This window comes from Epinephelus lanceolatus, chromosome 19 (genome assembly GCF_041903045.1).
Source record: "Epinephelus lanceolatus isolate andai-2023 chromosome 19, ASM4190304v1, whole genome shotgun sequence".
Lineage (NCBI taxonomy): Eukaryota > Metazoa > Chordata > Actinopteri > Perciformes > Serranidae > Epinephelus > Epinephelus lanceolatus.
The window spans coordinates 36,157,524-36,176,654 of record NC_135752.1 but is presented as its reverse complement, the minus strand read 5'-3'; the positions used below and the strand labels follow the sequence as shown (position 1 = coordinate 36,176,654).

The following is a 19,131-nucleotide window of genomic DNA, read 5'->3' as shown; positions in this document are numbered from 1 at the left end:
TGTGTGTTATGTGTGTGTGAAGTTTTATGAAGCAGCTTCATAAATCTGGTCATGAGCTCTTTGATGGTGAAACTTTATCTGAGACCATTAAAACATCCAACTCCTTTATAGGGTGTGGGAACTGTTCTGTCCATCACCACACACACACACACACACACACACACACACACACACACACACTGTTGTTGTATTAAAACATGCCTTTTGCTGCTTCTTGTTTTCCTATTTTACTCAGAGTGTGTTATTTCATGCTGTACAAGTTAACCAGATGAACATTCACCAAACCAACAGCCAGTCTTCATCCTGGAAGTCTTTTCTCTTATAAAAACCAAAATACACTGTTTCAAATCTCCTCTGATGAAGCAGAAACCTTTTTGTCATTTGTTCAATTTTATTTTCAAATGTTGGATCACTGACTACGTTTACATGCACGCTAATGTTCCACATTATTGCAAATATTCCACATTTGATACGGCATTTTCTGTTTGGATGTTCTGAATTAAGCCTTTTTCTGAATGTGGCTTTTTCCAGTTAAGACATGTGGGACATGCTGATATTATTCAGGTTGTAGGGGCATTATTTGGACATGTGTACAGTGCATTCACAATACGTGTCTTCACCGGGGTTTTTACTGCAGTGTGTGACACATGGCCTTGTCTGTTTACAGTCAGCTCTGTACGTTGTAAACAAACAATGCTGTGTGAATGCTGACAGCTGTTTTAGATTTAGTCTTAGCCTTGAGACGTAAATGCTTCTTAGTTTCAGTAACATTTTAGTCATTTTTATCCTTCATTGTTTTAGTCTATTTTTAGTCGACTTAAATTCATGACATGGCGGCTGCTTGCTCTGCTGCCATTCAGCAGCTAACAAACGGAGCTAGCTGCTAACAGCCACCACTGCAACTGACAAACTCCACAAATCCTTTCAGCAGCTCCACCATCCACAGTCAGACACACACAAGTCATTATGTTGAATTACAGCTCACATGAATGGCTAACGCTGCTCTGGTGTGAGTGTTTTTGCTGGATAGTGAAACGTCCTGGTGCAGACTATTTACTGGAGTTAACAGCCTGTTCTTATGTGGCATTTGAAGATTAGTACAAGTGCAGCCATTCTCGGCTTTCAATGTCCGATAGTCCACCAACATTTTTGGCCGCATCTTGTCTCCTTAACAAAATTGAAGCATAGATTTTGTCTTAGTTTTTATTACCACAATCTGTTTTTTGCATGTCATTGTTTCGTTTTCGGCACGGAAATTTTTCGTTGTAGTTTTTATCAACGAAATTAACACTGTGTGGTAGAGATGCATGCCTAAACGAAATGCTCACACTCCTGGTTGGAAGGAGAAACACACCTTTTAAACACAATTAAAGACTTGAATATCAACCGGTTTCTGGAATATGCACAAATATCATGAGAGAGGGAGGCTGTGTTCGCCACCAGTGGATAATGCTGAAAAGAACTATTTTGATGCAAAGAAGCACAACTGCACAAGCGAAGGCTGTTCTACTTCTCTATATTTTGACATGATAAACGTCATGTTAGGGCTTGACGTAGAGTATACACAGCTGCATGTGAACAGGAATATGAGAGGAATATTCATGTTCATCACCCACGTAAACAGCTTTGTTGGAATATTATCTATTTCAGAATAAGAGCAAAAACTATCATTCTTATCGTCTTTGTTTTCTGTTCTGCTGCCACAGGAGGAAGTAATGAGCCCATGATGAACCACAGTGAGGTGAAGAAGAAGCCACACACACAAAAACACAGATTTGAAGGAACAATGTAAAGGTGAGATTTATGCTTTATCAGAAGTGTTTTCAAACTGTATTTTTCAACTCTACAAGAGAAAACACTTCAGTGATGAAGACAACCCGGCCAAGGCCTTTTCACAGAGCTTGTCTGTGGGAAACATTTGAGACCATGTGGGCTGTTTCACAACAACACAAACCTAAAATCCATCAGCTGACACAAATATTCTGTTGATAGATTAACTGTTTAATGACGAATACCAAGCGTCCACTTTTCCAGCTTCACACATGTGATGATTTCCTTCTTTTTGTCCGTTTTATATCTGTTAACTGATGTGGATTCTGGACTCTTTGAAGACGTCTTGTTGGGATCCCTGAACATGTACTGGACATTTTCTGACATTTCATTTACTATGAAAAACTAATCAAGAGACAGATCAATGATGAAAATAATCATTAGCTGCATCCCTGCTGTCATTTCATTAATAAGATCTATATTATTTATTAAACAGGTCGTTAACAGGTTGTGTTTATCTCTTTAGAAATGAAAGAAAATTAATGACTGAAAGGATTCTGCACCTTTATCTCCCCTTAAAGGTTTAACTTTGTTGATGCATCAGTTTAACATTACTTGACTGTTGGAGACTGAAATCTCCAGAGGGCCCCCCTGGACTCTGTATTTATGTGATGTGAGGGACCACAGCAGCTCTGGGGGCCCAGCAGGCGGTCAGATACACGTATGGATTCTATTATGCTCATGTCTGACTGACGTCAACACTGATTAATGTTGACGAACATGATGTCAGGCTCTGGATTATATTTCTGTTTCAGTTATGTCAGAGAGGAGGTGTGTGTTAAAGACGCAGTGAGACCTGTGTTTACATGAGATCACTGATATCACAAGAGCAGGGTTGGTCCAACAAGGTTTAAGAAATTTAAAATTCCAGTGTTTACTCTGGACAGTTATATCTGCGTTGTTGTTTTTTAATATTGTCAATCAATAAATGTCTTTTTTCTGTCTCCATGATGCCGGTCGTCCACTGACTACAGGGACGGAGGTTCGATCTCCAGCACTCTGATTCACAGTATGTCGTTGACATCAATGTGTGAGTGCGTGTGATTGGGTGAATGGCAAGCACTTCGCTTAAAAGCAGTAATGCTGCGTTAAGATGAGGTTGTGTTAACCATGATTATGAGAGGAGTCCCTTTGAACGCCCCTCTTATGTTGTATCTACGACTTAGTAAGTGGAAGCTCAGAGTTCACAAGTTGTGACGTGTTTCCTGACAGTGGACTTTTTTTGGTGAATGGTCCGTTAATACATAGTAATTTTAGTTGTGTAGAGTTGGTCTATGTACCTTTATAATATGTCTGAGGAAAATGTTGATGTTCCCAATGGCCTCATCTCTTTCCTCTGACACAATATCTTACCGTTACCTGCATTACATGACTGACTCGCTAGCTTGCTAAATTGTTATGTTGTGTTCACACCGGCCGCGAATAAAGGTATTCATACAAGTGGATTACAAGTAAAGTCAGTGTAAAGACATGGTTAGACACGAATTCCCACTGGGTGGCGCAATGGACGTGATGCGAATGACGTGGAATACATGAATTAAGCGGTACAAATTAACCGAGTCGTGGGATTTTGTTTCATACACTTATTCGTGAGATTTGAAAAATCTGTACTTCGGCGACCAATTCGCACTGCGATAGCCAATCAGCATTGAGATCCTCCAGGGATGTACGACACCGAGGTTGTACCGACGGAAGTTCATTCATCGATTCAGCAATTTCACATTATTTGCGCATATGAAGCAAGCCAACAGAAAATATTCTAGCGTTCAAACTCGCACTAGTGACGCAAAGCAAAAACTCACATCGCATTTGGTGTCAACACAACATTAGACTTGGTGATTTCCAGATACCGACAGTAGCATCCATGTTGCCGTTGCCTAGCAGCAGTGCTCTCACGACTTACCGTCACAGGGGTCAAACTGTCGTAGTCACAAAACTATCACTAAGTTTAAATGTCCCTGTCTGAGAATAACTAATAATTAATGCTGATGCATAATGAATTATGTTGCATTACCGTTCCTTACCTTGTGGGCGATTTAGGATTTTTGCGTAACAGTATAGAAAAACAAAGCTTTTGAATCCTGATTACCATGGCAACAGTTGAAGCTTCGAAGCATTGGGGTCAGCCTTAAGCCCAGTTTGTGACGCGACAAAACTGTTTTAAAATGTTGCAGAGAAAAGTTGCAGCAGTGTGAACTGGCCTGTCTGAACTCGACTCAAGCTGGTCAAATCTCTGGCAACTGGTTTTAGAACATAAAGCTCGTCACCTGTTTCTAGAGTCAGTTAGCCTGTAGTGAAGTCCACTGGTCAAGTCAAAATGACCGCAGACAGCGTGTTCAGTTGCTGCAGCAGGTGCTCCGTCCCTGCTGAGCCCTCTGTTTCTGTCCTCACGGTGTGCTGGTGTGAGATGATGGGTCGCTGCTGCTGCTGCTCACTGTATGTGCTTATGCCCCGCCCACACACACATTCTACTTGACTTAATAATGGGCACTGCTTCTTTATATTATTGAGGCATATTGATTATGAATACAGTCCATCTGATGCTCGTTTTGTTGCCGTTCCATCACTACTACAAATGCAGCTGTAGCCAGTATCTCACTATCACTATCCTCATTTATATTTTAAGAAGCTACAAATTATATTCAGCCACAAAATGAGCCTGAAAAACTCGAAATCAAAATGGAAGCAGAGAGTTGTTGACTAGAGATGATACACCGTCTCATCTAGCTGCATTGCTGTGAACTGGCAGGTTTTTAGAACGTTACTGAACTGGGTTTAAAATGTAGGGTAGCTAATTTCAATCAGTGTGAACTGAACTTTGAGCTCTTGTGAAATGCGAAAGAGCACAGCAGCGAATATCGGAACCACATTTCATCGCTATCCATCCTGTGTTGTTTCACTCAGCTGTTCTCACAAAAATTGACAGAAGTCGTCCTGTAAAAAGCTTGAGAAAAAAGTCTAAATCCTCATATTAGCACACATCTGACAACTGTCGACATGGACCATTAGAAAAGTGGAGGAAGTGTCAGACACTATCAGACGATCTGACAAGCACTTTGTTTGCAGGATGGATGCGAATTCTACGTCTGACATGACTAAACAATTACAGATAGACACAAAGCTCTGTTCTGGTCTGGTCGACAGTTTCGTGGTGTAAATAGCTCTAATGTGCTGCTATCTACGTGACGTCTTCCCCCCACTGAGACCGCTGCTGTTCAGAGCTCTGGGAAACGTTTCAGATCACCCAGCCGACACTGTTAAACAGATAAGAGGTCAGCCCCAGAGTCACTGCACTGATTCAAACAATCAACACTTTTGTTCACATAAAACAGGACTTTAAGTTCTGTCTGTAAGCATAAAGTTAAAAATAGCAAAAATCAAAGGAGAAATTCTGTCATTATTCAAACAGAAAGCATGGAAACCTCCTCCCACCAACCGAACACAGACTTCAGTTTTGAGGGTGTGTTGACCTGAACTAAAGTCCAGTGTGTGTGCAGGTATTTCCTCAGGAGAGCTGCTATATTGAGAGCTGAAACACCCTGATGTAACAGCAGCTATGAGACAACCTGCTCTGGAAACCTCACCACACACCGACACTTGTGAGAGCTCATATGTATTTGTCTGTGGGTGGGGTAGGAAGTGCTGGGTGGGGTATTTACTGTACACACAGCCCAGGTTATTCACAAATAGCTCACGGCACAGCACGTATATTTTCCTCAGTGGTTAAACTGGTGGGTTCAAACCGGTCCACTACCTACCGAGCGGCACGTCAGCGTCACACCACCACGCTGCTACAAAGAGTCCTCAGTGTGGAGCACAGTGGGTCTGTGAGGTGGCAGGAGTGGGAATAAGGCTTAAAGTCTCTCACGACCAATCAGGACGCTCCATATGAAGGGCTCGGAAATAGCAGACTTCCTGTCAATGAGTCTTGAACCTCAGCTCTCTGTATGTTCAGTAATCAAACTTTATGGGGAGACATTTTCTTGTCAGGTATCCAGCAGCAGGTTGAATCTCTAGAGTTATTTTCATCATCTCACAGGTGGCGACTGTAAATGTTCACCTCAAAGAAGCAGTTCAACATTTGATGGAGAGTTAGATGTTTAGATTGATACCACTCTTATATGTACTGGTTAAATATGAGGCTACAGCCAGCAGCTGGTTAGCTTAGCTTAGCATAAAGACTTGAAGCAGAGGGAAACAGCTAGCCTGGCTCCAAAGTAAAATAACTGCTTGACATGTGTAAGCGTTTCCAATCTGATGCCACCACTGACAAGACATCATAATTTGTCTTCCACATCGTTACACAGCACTGCTACGAAAATAACTTATTGCTTTCCATGTCTGTGAAAACATGGATGCTTCACGCACATCTTCAGCACAGCAGCACAGAAGATTGATATAGTCAGCACAGTTTAGACGAGTGTCACTGATTCAATATCTGACCAAATGTCTCCACTTCTGTTCCTGAGATATGACGCTGAGTAATGGTCAGAAAAGTGTTTCATGCTGAACATGATGATGTCACAGTGAAGTTGACCTTTGACCTTTTGAATATAAGATCACATCACTTCATTGTTTTATCCTATTAAACAGTCGTGTAAAATTTCGTCATGAAAAGCACATGAATTCTTGAGTTATGGCCAGAAACATGCTTTGTGAGGTCACAGTGACCTTGACCTTTGACCTTCAACCACCAAATTCTATTCAGTTCATTATTGAGTCAAGTGCACATTTGTGCCAAAATTTGAGGAAATTCCATCAAGGCCTGTTAAGATATCATGATCACATGAATGAGACAGACGCAAGGTCACATTCACGTTGACCTTTGACCACCAAGTTCGAATCCGTTCATCGCCAAGTGGACGTTTGTGCCAAAATTTGAGGAAATTCCCTCAAGGCCTGTTAAGAAACTGTGATCACATGAATGAGACAGACGCAAGGTCACATTCACATTGACCTTTGACCACCAAGTTCTAACGCGTTCATCGCCAAGTGGACGTTTGTGCCAAATTTGAGGAAATTCCCTCAAGGCCTGTTAAGATATTGTGATCACATGAATGAGACAGACACAAGGTCACATTCACGTTGACCTTTGACCACCAAGTTCTAATCCGTTCATCGCCAAGTGGACGTTTGTGCTAAATTTGAGGAAATTCCATCAAGGCCTCTTGAGATATCGCAATCACATGAATGAGACAGATGCAAGGTCACATTCACGTTGACCTTTGACCACCAAGTTCTAATCCGTTCATCGCCAAGCGGACGTTTGTGCTAAATTTAAGGAAATTCCATCAAGGCCTCTTGAGATATCGCAATCACATGAATGAGACAGACGCAAGGTCACATTCACGTTGACCTTTGGCCACCAAGTTCTAATCCGTTCATCGCCAAGTGGATGTTTGTGCCAAATTTGAGGAAATTCCCTCAAGGCCTGTTAAGATATTGTGATCACATGAATGAGACAGACGCAAGGTCACATTCACGTTGACCTTTGGACACCAAGTTCTAATCTGTTCATCGCCAAGTGGACGTTTGTGCTAAATTTAAGGAAATTCCATCAAGGCCTCTTGAGATATCGCAATCACATGAATGAGACAGACGCAAGGTCACATTCACGTTGACCTTTGGCCACCAAGTTCTAATCCGTTCATCGCCAAGTGGACGTTTGTGCCAAATTTAAGGAAATTCCATCAAGGCCTGTTAAGATATCGTGATCATATGAATGAGACAGACGCAAGGTCACATTCACATTGACCTTTGACCACCAAGTTCTAATCCGTTCATCACCAAGTGGACGTTTGTGCTAAATTTAAGGAAATTCCATCAAGGCCTGTTAAGATATCGTGATCATATGAATGAGACAGACGCAAGGTCACATTCACATTGACCTTTGACCACCAAGTTCTAATCCGTTCATCACCAAGTGGACGTTTGTGCTAAATTTGAGGAAATTCAATCAAGGCCTATTGAGATATCGCAATCACATGAATGAGACAGACGCAAGGTCACATTCATGTTGACCTTTGACCACCAAGTTCTAACGCGTTCATCGCCAAGTGGACGTTTGTGCCAAATTTGAGGAAATTCCCTCAAGGCCTGTTAAGATATTGTGATCACATGAATGAGACAGACGCAAGGTCACATTCACGTTGACCTTTGGCCACCAAGTTCTAATCCGTTCATCGCCAAGTGGACGTTTGTGCCAAATTTAAGGAAATTCCATCAAGGCCTGTTAAGATATTGTGATCACATGAATGAGACAGACGCAAGGTCACATTCACGTTGACCTTTGGCCACCAAGTTCTAATCCGTTCATCGCCAAGTGGATATTTGTGCCAAATTTAAGGAAATTCCATCAAGGCCTCTTAAGATATTGTGATCACATGAATGAGACAGACGCAAGGTCACATTCACATTGACCTTTGACCACTAAGTTCTAATCCGTTCATCGCCAAGTGGACGTTTGTGCTAAATTTAAGGAAATTCCCTCAAGACCTGTTAAGATATTGTGATCACGTGAATGAGACAGACGCAAGGTCACATTCACATTGACCTTTGACCACTAAGTTCTAATCCGTTCATCGCCAAGTGGACGTTTGTGCCAAATTTAAGGAAATTCCATCAAGGCCTCTTGAGATATCGCAATCACATGAATGAGACAGACGCAAGGTCACATTCACGTTGACCTTTGGCCACCAAGTTCTAATCCGTTCATCGCCAAGTGGAAATTTGTGCCAAATTTAAGGAAATTCCATCAAGGCCTCTTAAGATATTGTGATCACATGAATGAGACAGACGCAAGGTCACATTCACATTGACCTTTGACCACTAAGTTCTAATCCGTTCATCGCCAAGTGGACGTTTGTGCTAAATTTAAGGAAATTCCATCAAGCCCTCTTGAGATATCGCAATCACATGAATGAGACAGACGCAAGGTCACATTCACGTTGACCTTTGACCACCAAGTTCTAATCCGTTCATCGCCAAGTGGACGTTTGTGCCAAATTTAAGGAAATTCCATCAAGGCCTCTTAAGATATTGTGATCACATGAATGAGACAGATGCAAGGTCACATTCACATTGACCTTTGACCACTAAGTTCTAATCCGTTCATCGCCAAGTGGACGTTTGTGCCAAATTTAAGGAAATTCCATCAAGGCCTCTTAAGATATTGTGATCACATGAATGAGACAGACGCAAGGTCACATTCACATTGACCTTTGACCACCAAGTTCTAATCCGTTCATCGCCAAGTGGACATTTGTGCCAAATTTAAGGAAATTCCATCAAGGCCTCTTAAGATATTGTGATCACATGAATGAGACAGACGCAAGGTCACATTCACATTGACCTTTGACCACTAAGTTCTAATCCGTTCATCGCCAAGTGGACGTTTGTGCTAAATTTAAGGAAATTCCATCAAGCCCTCTTGAGATATCGCAATCACATGAATGAGACAGACGCAAGGTCACATTCACGTCGACCTTTGGCCACCAAGTTCTAATCTGTTCATCGCCAAGTGGACGTTTGTGCCAAATTTGAGGAAATTCCCTCAAGGCCTGTTAAGATATTGTGATCACATGAATGAGACAGAAGCAAGGTCACATTCACGTTGACGTTTGACCACCAAGTTCTAATCTGTTCATCGCCAAGTGGACGTTTGTGCCAAATTTAAGGAAATTCCATCAAGGCCTCTTAAGATATTGTGATCACATGAATGAGACAGATGCAAGGTCACATTCACATTGACCTTTGACCACTAAGTTCTAATCCGTTCATCTCAAGTGGACGTTTGTGCCAAATTTAAGGGAATTCCCTCAAGGCATTCTTAAGATATTGTGTTAACCGAAATGGGACAGATAATGCCTCCAGCCATGCTAGTCATCAGCACAGAGGCATAAAAAGCATTTTCTGATTAGACAGCTCTGTGGTTCAGGTTTGGTTTATTATTTGTATAGATGTCATTTTTGTGCCTAAACCTAACCAAACCTGAACCATAGTGTTGTCAGAGCAGAAAACAGATTATTTTTTTCCAGTGCTAATGATTGCGCGTCATATGTGGGCGTGGAAAGTCCATGACCACACGTCAATATGTGACGAGGTCAGAGTGAGAATGTGTTGGCCAACCCTGACAACTTCTGACGAAAAGACTTCAGGAAGTCTTTATGCTAAGCTAAGCTAAGCTAATCACCTCTCATGTATCATTATATCATATATTTCTTTTTTGCCTTTTTCAACTAATTACACTTTTCTGGGGGATCAGCTGCATTTCTTTCAGGTCATCTCTAGTGATCTCAAGAACTCAGATTAATTTCAGGTGTTTCACTGGGTCCATCTTGAAGGACTTTTGTCCTCGTTTCACTGTGTTTATAGAAGGAAATGAGATCTAACCCTGAAGCTCAGAGCTTTAACCCGTTTCATATCACACGTCACACTCGGCCGTGACCAGTGCTGAACTTTGACCTGTGGCTTTCACCCCTGACACCTTGAGATCAGGTATAAAGAGAGAATAAATCACAGTGGCATGCTGGGAAGAAGAACCACATCATCTTTTAACTGTACGGCTCTCCTCAGGGTCAAGGTGGGCAGTTACCAGAGACGGGCGAGCGGTTCAGGGGGACAAAGAGTCGTATATTATCCTCTCACAGTGGGGGAGGATGGGGTGAGGAGACAGGGGAGGATGGTCTGAGGGTGACAGTTGAGATTTTCTGCTCTTTAAAGCGTCATGAGGATGAGTGGTGTCTTTGTGCTTCACTGTCATAGCTGAGAAGTTCAAAGGTTTAATAATCAGGATGTGTGTCCCAATGTAGGTCCTTCTTCTTCTTCTCTCTCCCATTAATCATGTGACGACCCCTCAGATTGATCTGGTCAACCTTTGGAGGGGCCCAACCCCTAGCTTGGGCATAGTCTTCTTTCAAAATACACTCCCGTTTTCACAGGACGTACAGTTTACATACAGTCTCTTTCACAGTACACAGAATATGTCAGTACAACAACGCAGTCATTGTGAGTGTCTTTGTGTCTCTTTGCAGCTGTTTTACACCTCTTTGTTGTCCTGTTATGTCTCTTTGTAGTTGTTTTACGCTTCTTTGTGGTCAGTTTGTGTCTCTTTGTGTTAATTTTGAATCTCTTTGTAGTTGCTTTGCACCCAAGTATTGCCCCTTTGGACTTTTTTTGCCCGTTTTGTAGACCTTGCAAGTCTCTTTGTGTCTCTTTGTAGTTGTTTTATGTTTCTTTGTGGTCAGTTGTTGGGTTTCTCGCTGGTCGGCACGTGTTTGTTTGAGTGCCATTTTTTCAGGTAAAGGCTAGGGAGGCCCTGACACTTTGGACCTCTGGGCCTGTGCCCAGTTAGCCCAGTTATTAAGCTATCCATGCGACTATCCTACAGATTATCTGTAGAGGTCTCTTCTGCCCCAAAACAAACGGACCAGGTGATTAAAACTGGTAAAAACACTGAATAAAGACACTGTTTCAGAGACGGCGGCCCGCCACCACTTGCTAATGTATTCTCACCTTTTGTGATCCAGATGTTCAGGAGGTTTTTCTGGGGAGCCAAATTTTCCACAGAGGTCTCTTCATTTATAAACATTGCGTACGCACAAAACGAGGCCCGAAAGAGGCACACTCCACCTTCCACTCAAAAGTCAGGATGTATAAAAACAGACTTGAAGGGAGAAACTTTGACCCATGCCTATGAACACTTTGGAGGTGGGAAACTACCGACGCAGATGGTGAGGTGGGAGCCTGATTGTAGAAATTGTCAAATATTTTTTAGCACACACACATTTTTATTTTGGATCCTACGCATTGTTTTATGAATGAGAGCCCAGGTGATTAAAACCGGTAAAAACACTGAATAAAACAGTTTCACAGTACAAATCAGTGTTTTTCCAACGCTGCTCATTGCAGATGGGCTTCTAACTGTGGTAGTGGATACGAAAACACAGAAACAGTGTTTGGTTTGTCCTCTCTGGGCTACTGTAGAAACATGGCAGTGAAATAATATAACAATTCAAACTTTCACATGATTATACACTAAAGAAAACGCACTTACTGTATTATATTCAATGTCCCCCTAACCCCTACTCACTGGACCTTTGAACACTTTTACCTTACGTTTTTGCATATGTGACACTTTGTGCAAACTAGTTTGTTCTGGATTTAAAGGAATAATTATTGTTTGCTGTGAGGAAACCAGGAATGAATGTGATGGTTGGAAACCTGAGGACAGTGCTTCACGTTCAGACGCCTACAAATAGATCTTGTGGCTCATCTGAATTTCATTTGTTTGAGGTTTCAACACAGTCTGTCAATGTTTTCACCCTGAAAAAATGTTTTTGCTTCATTTATATTTCTGCTAAATAGGGGGAAAGTTCAGAAAACATGTCCTCAAGAGGCTGCACAAATAGTAATGAAAACACACACACACACAAACACACACAAACACACAAAAACACACACACTTGGACTATTTAGAAGAACATTTCCTTTCAAGCTGCAGCCAGTAGATGGCAAATACATTAGTCAACACGACAGAAACTTCTATTCATAAAGAGACTTCTTCTTCATTAACATCGAAAGCCACATATTCCTGCACACACACACACACACACACACACACACACACACACACACAGTCACATTCAGTTAACCTGTTGTTTCCTGATCACCATTTAAACAAATTGAGGTCGACTGTGTGTGTGTGTGTGTGTGTGTGTGTGTCGCTGCAGAGAATACACCCCCTCTTTTCATTTCAGGGGTTGACACGGGCCACTGCAGGCGACAGTGTGTGTGTGTGTGTGTTTGTGTGTGTATGTGTTTGTGTGTGCTGGTTGGGTGCAGAGTAATGGGTGGGGTGGGGGTGTCAGGGTGGAGCCGCCATGTCTAAGCCAGCACACAGAGCGGGGTTGTTGGGCTGCGAGCGTCTCGCAGCGCCTCGATGTTCTGGGCTCTAAATCACTTGTTGTGCTGCACAACACCGACCACAATTATGAGAACTGTTACAAATATGACGGACTGACAGACGACGAGTGGATCAGCGAGGAAAGCAAACAAAACCTCAGTTTGTTGAGGAGGCAATTTCACACTCCAGTTAGTTGATGCAAGTTGCATCTGAGTGGTTTTAATCAGAGGAGTTAAAGGAATAGTTTGACATTTAGGGAGATTCTTGTGGAGAGTCTGATGTTCAGATTAATACAACTCTCATCTCTGTATAGTAAATATGAAGCTACAGCCAGCAGCCAGTTAGCTTAGCTTAGCATAAAGACTGGAAACAGAGGGAAACAGCTAGCCTAGCTCCGTCCAAAGGAAACAAAATCCAACTCGCAGAAATGGAATATAAGTGTGTTTTCTTTAGTGTATAATCACCTGAAAATAAGAACTGTTGTTTTCTTTACCTTAGAATGAGACGTTTCTGTCTACATACGAAGCGGGTCCTTGTCTACGGAGATCGTCATGTTGCACCGCCATGTTTCTACAGTAGCCCAGAACAGACAAACCAAACACTGACTGACCACCATAGATAAAAGTTGAACTGCTATCTAGCTGGTCAAATCACTGGTGGCTGGTGTGAACGTTCAGTGAACTTTACTATAAGGTACATCCTCACCATGTTTCTTATCCTTAACATTACCTCCATAACTTTACGTTAAGGACATCACATCCAAGTTGGTGATTGTTGGACTTTTGCTGCCTTAACTTTCGTCCTTGTACGGTCGCGTTTCCCCCTGAAGCTGCTGGGCAGCGTTGAACCATAACAGCAACCATACGCGTGTCATGCCGACCTTAAAGGATGCCTTTTTTTATTGGTTTCTGACACCGTGAGTCACTGCCCAAGCACCGGATTTCTATGACTTTGGAGTGAGACCGAGTTTGAAAAAATGTCCTTTCATGTCGGCATGATACAAGGCCACGTTACAATCTCCCACCCACCCTCCTTGGACTTTCGCCGCCTTAACTTTCGATCTTGTCCCGCCGCGTTCCCCCCGATGCTGCTGAGTGCCATTGAACTATAACAGCGACCGGCTGCATATCATGCAACGCTAAAAGGACGGCTTTTTTCATCAGTGTCTGACACCACAGGTTACTGCCCAAGTGCTGGATTTTGACGATTTCTGGGTTGTCAAGCACAGGACTTTCACACAGGAGACTGAGGTTTGAGTCAACATTGGCTTATCATTTATAGACTTAGTTGACTTATTGTTTACATTTTTTAGGATGTATGAAGCTGCTAAATGTACACTGTGTATATGTGTACATAACACAGGAACAGAAATATACACTCGGGTGTAAGCAGCTTTGTTGGCTACAGACATCCGCCACATTTTAATGTTGTAGCAGGTCGACGTGGAGACAACAGCAACTACTTTTTCATTAATTTATCATATTTTGTTGACTGTTTATATAAATTTTATTCCATAGACTAACTAAAGCTGTCAGGTGAATGTAGTGGTGTATAAAGTAAATTAAAAGTACCTAAAGTACCGAATCTTTTTCAAACAGCATTCATTCAGTTATATTCTCTTTAACATGCTCAGTCACATTCTCAGTCAGATAAAGGAAGACGTCAGGGTCCCTCAGTCCCTATATCCACCATCACACAGTCCAACATGGTGGTGGAAATATTCAGACTTGGCTTTTTATGAATCAACTCCTCTTTCACCGAAAACAACAACTTTCCACAGCAGAACTGTGAACGTAACATGCACCAAACACCAGATCTGTCTGAAAAAACCAGACCTCAACCTCTCCTACACTGCAACATCACACACAGTCTCTGATACACCAGGACAGAGCTGCAATAATGTCAGATTCTAGAATAAATACCAAACAAGTCATTCAGGCAGTGTGTCTGCTTCACAGATCAAAGTCAGATATAGAAAAGGACACAAGTCCAAAATGTTTGTCAGTCCAAAGGAATCCATTACAACCTCATTTTAGTTTACAAAAACAGTCAGCAAGACAATGACGAACAGCAAATACTAACAAACTGTTTTTACTTATATTAGTGATAAAATATATTTGTATGTCCCTTAATTGACCTCATTATTGATCAAATATCTATCTTGTATACGTTACTTTTAGTATTAATTACCTTTCGCTTAAAAATGGAAGATTGATGGTGAAGCTACTTTTTGTAGTTCTGGAGTTATAGACTGATGTTTTCATTTTTAATCAGTCAGTTATTAAGATTCTGATTGTGTAAGTGGTTATGTTGATGATAACTGCTGCTGTTACTCATTTTCTTCACCTTACAATGTATTTTCAGAAATTACCTGTACATTTTGTAAGCACTTTGTATCAAAATGGCGTTATAAATAAAGTTGATGTGATTATTTTATTTGATTATAGACTTTTGGACCTCATTGTTAGTGAGTTATTCCAATCAATAAAGCAATTAATCACATGACATCATGACAGATGCATAATCCCTCTCTGCCGCGTGTTTTCTGTTTCTATCTCAGCTGTGGTTACCCGAAGTGACAGAAACAAAGTGTGTGTGCCATCACTTCACCAAGCAACACCCCATGTCAAACAATAAATGTCCTTAAAGCATTATTTGCAGATTTTAATGGGAAGAATAAAAGTAGTGTACCTGCTGAGCGCGCTGTCTGAACCCTCCGGCGGTCAGGATGCGGAATGAAGCGCAAAATGATTACGCACGTCAAGGTACGACGAACCAGGCGGTGTGGATGTTTTCAGCCTCTCCTGGCTGCTCTCCGAGGAACAGGCGCACTCCTCCTTGTGTATGTGCGCGCGGTGTGTGTGTGTGTGTGTGTGTGTGTGTTTGCGCGCGGGGATAAGAGGAGTGTGCGCTCTGACGCATGCAGGTGAAATTTTATGCAAAGCTGCGGGAAACTCCGGTGAGTTGTGCAGGGTTACTCCCAGATGTGTTGCTCCAAACCGGCTCCAGCACGCAGTGACATGAGGAGAGTGTCTGCGGGTCGGTCAGTGTGCATCAGTGCAGAGGAGATCCTGGAGGATCTGCAGGCTCTGGGTTGTTGTTTTCAGTACCCAGCCCCTGTTGCTCAATCTGTGATGGGAAGTTTGATTCAGTCTCCGCCTGTCTCACAGCTCTTAGTCCCTAAATGTGATGTGTTCCAAAAAAAAGAAGCTAATTTTACCATTAAATACCTGTAAGATTCAAAAGCCACCTCACTGTCAGCAGTTTTTACCACAACACTTAATCTTATATTGAACTTTATAACAGGAGATAAGTGAAAATAAAGCAACAATAAGCAGGATTACTCATTTATCTGTTGAACTTTGACCTAAAACTGCCCAGACATGAGACACAGACTCAGACAGCAGGGCTGTGGCTACGATTTTGGTAGTCCAAGTTGCCCCCAGTGCACCCCCACCTTCATGTTTTATTATTTGAATTTTTTATGTTTTACTCACTCAGTTAATTTAAAATTTAATTCAGCTCTGTTTTCCATACATTTTATTTTCTAAAATAAAGCTCTGTTAACTGATATACCAAAAATGTCACAGACCAACCCAGTCTCACTCCAGAGCTGTCGAAATCCGGCGCTTGGGCAGTGACTTCAGGCGTCAGACGCTAACGAAAAAAGCTGTCATTGAACGTCGGTGCGATACCCGGCTGATCATCGTTATGGTTTAACAACACTCAGTGGCATCAGCTGGAAACGCAGCGGGACACGAACGAGCGTTGTGGGTGGGTGTTAGGGGTGGTGGATGGGTCCAACAAACATTGACTTTCACCCAGGAGAGTGGTGTTCGCGTCCTGTTAAATTATGACCTGTTCTTTTTTTCTAAACCCAACGACCTGCATTAGTTGTTGACATGTTGTCCCAGAATGTCAACAACCAACGCACCCAGGGTACCTTGCATGTCATATGTGGACGTGGAAAGTCCATGACCAAACGTCAATATGTGACTAGGTCGGATTGAGAATGTGTTGGTTTATAAGGTTGTTGTATTGAACCTGAAAACGTTCTAAGTGCCAACTGAAATGTGACTGTAACATTAAGTACCGAAAACGTCCCAGACATCAGGCTAGCTCTATAGTTATTTACTATATTTTTTCAAGGGTTAAAGGTCGTCAACTTTGAAAGAAAACTCCACTGATTAATTGCACTTCATCAGAACTGATGCAGCAGAACCAAAGATGACTTTTATTTCATGCATTCTTTTTCCTTGTTGAAACCTGCTGCATACATTACCCACAATGCAACTAGATCGGCGACAGTTCAGCCGAAGATATGTATTGATATTTTACGACCTCTGAAGCTCATTTATTTACTTATGAGTTAGTTATTTATATCATCTTGTTTGCATGTTTTTTTTATTTATTTATTGTTAATTGTATGTTACTTCTGTCATTTTCGATGTAGGGCTATTATTTGTAGTGTACTTGAGTATTTTTACAGAGTATTTGCCATCCTGTCCTGGTATGGCCAAAGTGATAGCTGCGTCCGCATACTTGGCATTAAGTCAAACATGTTCTCTGTCGGTGTTGGCCTCCGCCAGGGTTGTCCCTTGTCAACGACTGAAGCTGGGGAACCTCAGAATTGCATTTCTTTGCAGACGATGTGGTTCTGTTGGCTTCATCACACTGTGACCTCCAGCATGCACTGGGGCAGTTTGTAGCCAAGTGTGAAGTCGTCAGGATGAGAGTCAGCACCTCCAAATCTGAGACCATGATTCTCTGCCAGAAAACGGTGGACTGCCCGCTCTGACTAGGGAGAGAGTTACTGCCTCAATCAAAGGAGTTCAAGTATCTTGGGGTTTTGTACACGAGTGAGGGTAGAATGGAGCCTGAAGCGAAGGCAAAGCTTTTGATTTACTGGTCCATCTACATCCCAACCCTCACCTATGGTCATGAGCTCTGGGCAGTGACCGAAAGAATGAGATCGCGGATACAAGTGGCCGAAATGAGTTTCCTCTGTGGGGTGTCTGGGCTCAGCCTTAGAGATAGGGTGAGGAGCTCGGACATCCAGACTGGAGAGGAGTAGAGCTGCTGCTCCTTGGCGTCGAAAGGGGTCAGTTGAGGTGGTCCGGGCATCTGATCAGGATGCCTCCCGTTAGAGGTGTTCCGGGCACGTTCCACTGGTAGGAGGCCCTGGGGCAGACCCAGAACACACTGGAGGGATTATATATCTCATCTGGCCTGGGAGCACCTCAGGGTCCCCCAGGAGGAGCTGGAAAGTGTTGCTGGGGAGAGGGACATCTGGGGTGCTTGCTCAGCCTGCTGCCCCCGCGACCCGGCCCAGGATAAGGGCATGAAAACAGATGGATGGTTGGCTGGTATTAGTTCTTTAACTGCAGTAAAGGACCTGGAGATATTCCATATACAAGAGGCTGAGCTGTATGGGACGTGTCCCAGAGGACTCCTTCCTATGTTTACATCTGTGAAAAGAGTCCTCAGTGTAATTGGGAACAGTTCCTGGGTGTTGGGTTGGTCCCCGTTCAGACGAACCACACACTGTTTCACAACATATTCACCAGAGAATTCATTATCACATTCCCCCTCATCCAGCCATCTCTGCTTATCTCTCTGTCTCGCCCTGCTTCACCGTCACCTGATTTATAACACCTCACTACCTTTATTTTCTCTCCACTGTCTCTCAAACCGGCACATCTGTTGTTTTTGGGGGACAAAAGCTCATTACAGTGACGGACTGTTAAAGAGCGAGCGGGCACAGAGCCACATGTCAAACTGTTTAGTCTCACAGCTTCTCAGGGTTACTGAGGACGTAATAAAGACAGACTCATTAAGGCTTTAATATTACAAAGATGATAAAACATCCACATTGATTGTGATCATTTACTTTCCCTCTGGAGACTTAGTCAGCATTTTGTAATGGACTTGTTATTAGCGTTGGAAGAAGAATACCTAGATCTTATACTGAAGTAAAAGTACAGATACCATGCTCCACTACAAGTAAAAGTTGCACATAACACCTTAAGTTAAGAGTTTCCTCGAAATAAATTTGGCTACACAAAACACCCTAATGCAGTGGTTCCCAACTGGTGAGGCATGGTCCAAAAGTGGGTCACGATCCATTCTGAATGGATCGCAAGTGACTCACAATTTTCAGCACAGAGCTTTTATTTTGAAGTGCCATTTCCTGCTCTAGAGTGAGGAACTAATTGGCAGAGACAGCAAACTAGCCAAATGCAAGTATGACACTACATATATTCAACTCTGTGGACCTTGAACTAATGACTTAAAGGGCCAGTGTGTAATATTTGGCATGGTTTATTGTCAATCTGAATCTGAATCTGAATATTCTACCCATTAATATGTTTATACAAGTGTATGATCGCTATAAAATA

The 19,131-nt window shown here is 42.4% G+C and overlaps 1 protein-coding gene across 1 annotated transcript in view; it reads right to left on the bottom strand.

Moving 5' to 3' along the window:
• Positions 1-15,811, bottom strand: part of hapln1b (hyaluronan and proteoglycan link protein 1b) — a 43,896-nt gene extending 28,085 nt beyond the window's left edge. Inside the window, exon 1 of the mRNA XM_033647750.2 lies at positions 15,425-15,811. The gene's annotated coding sequence lies outside the window, so the exon portion shown is untranslated. The remainder of the gene's footprint in view (positions 1-15,424) is intronic.
• Positions 15,812-19,131: the final 3,320 nt, after the last annotated feature.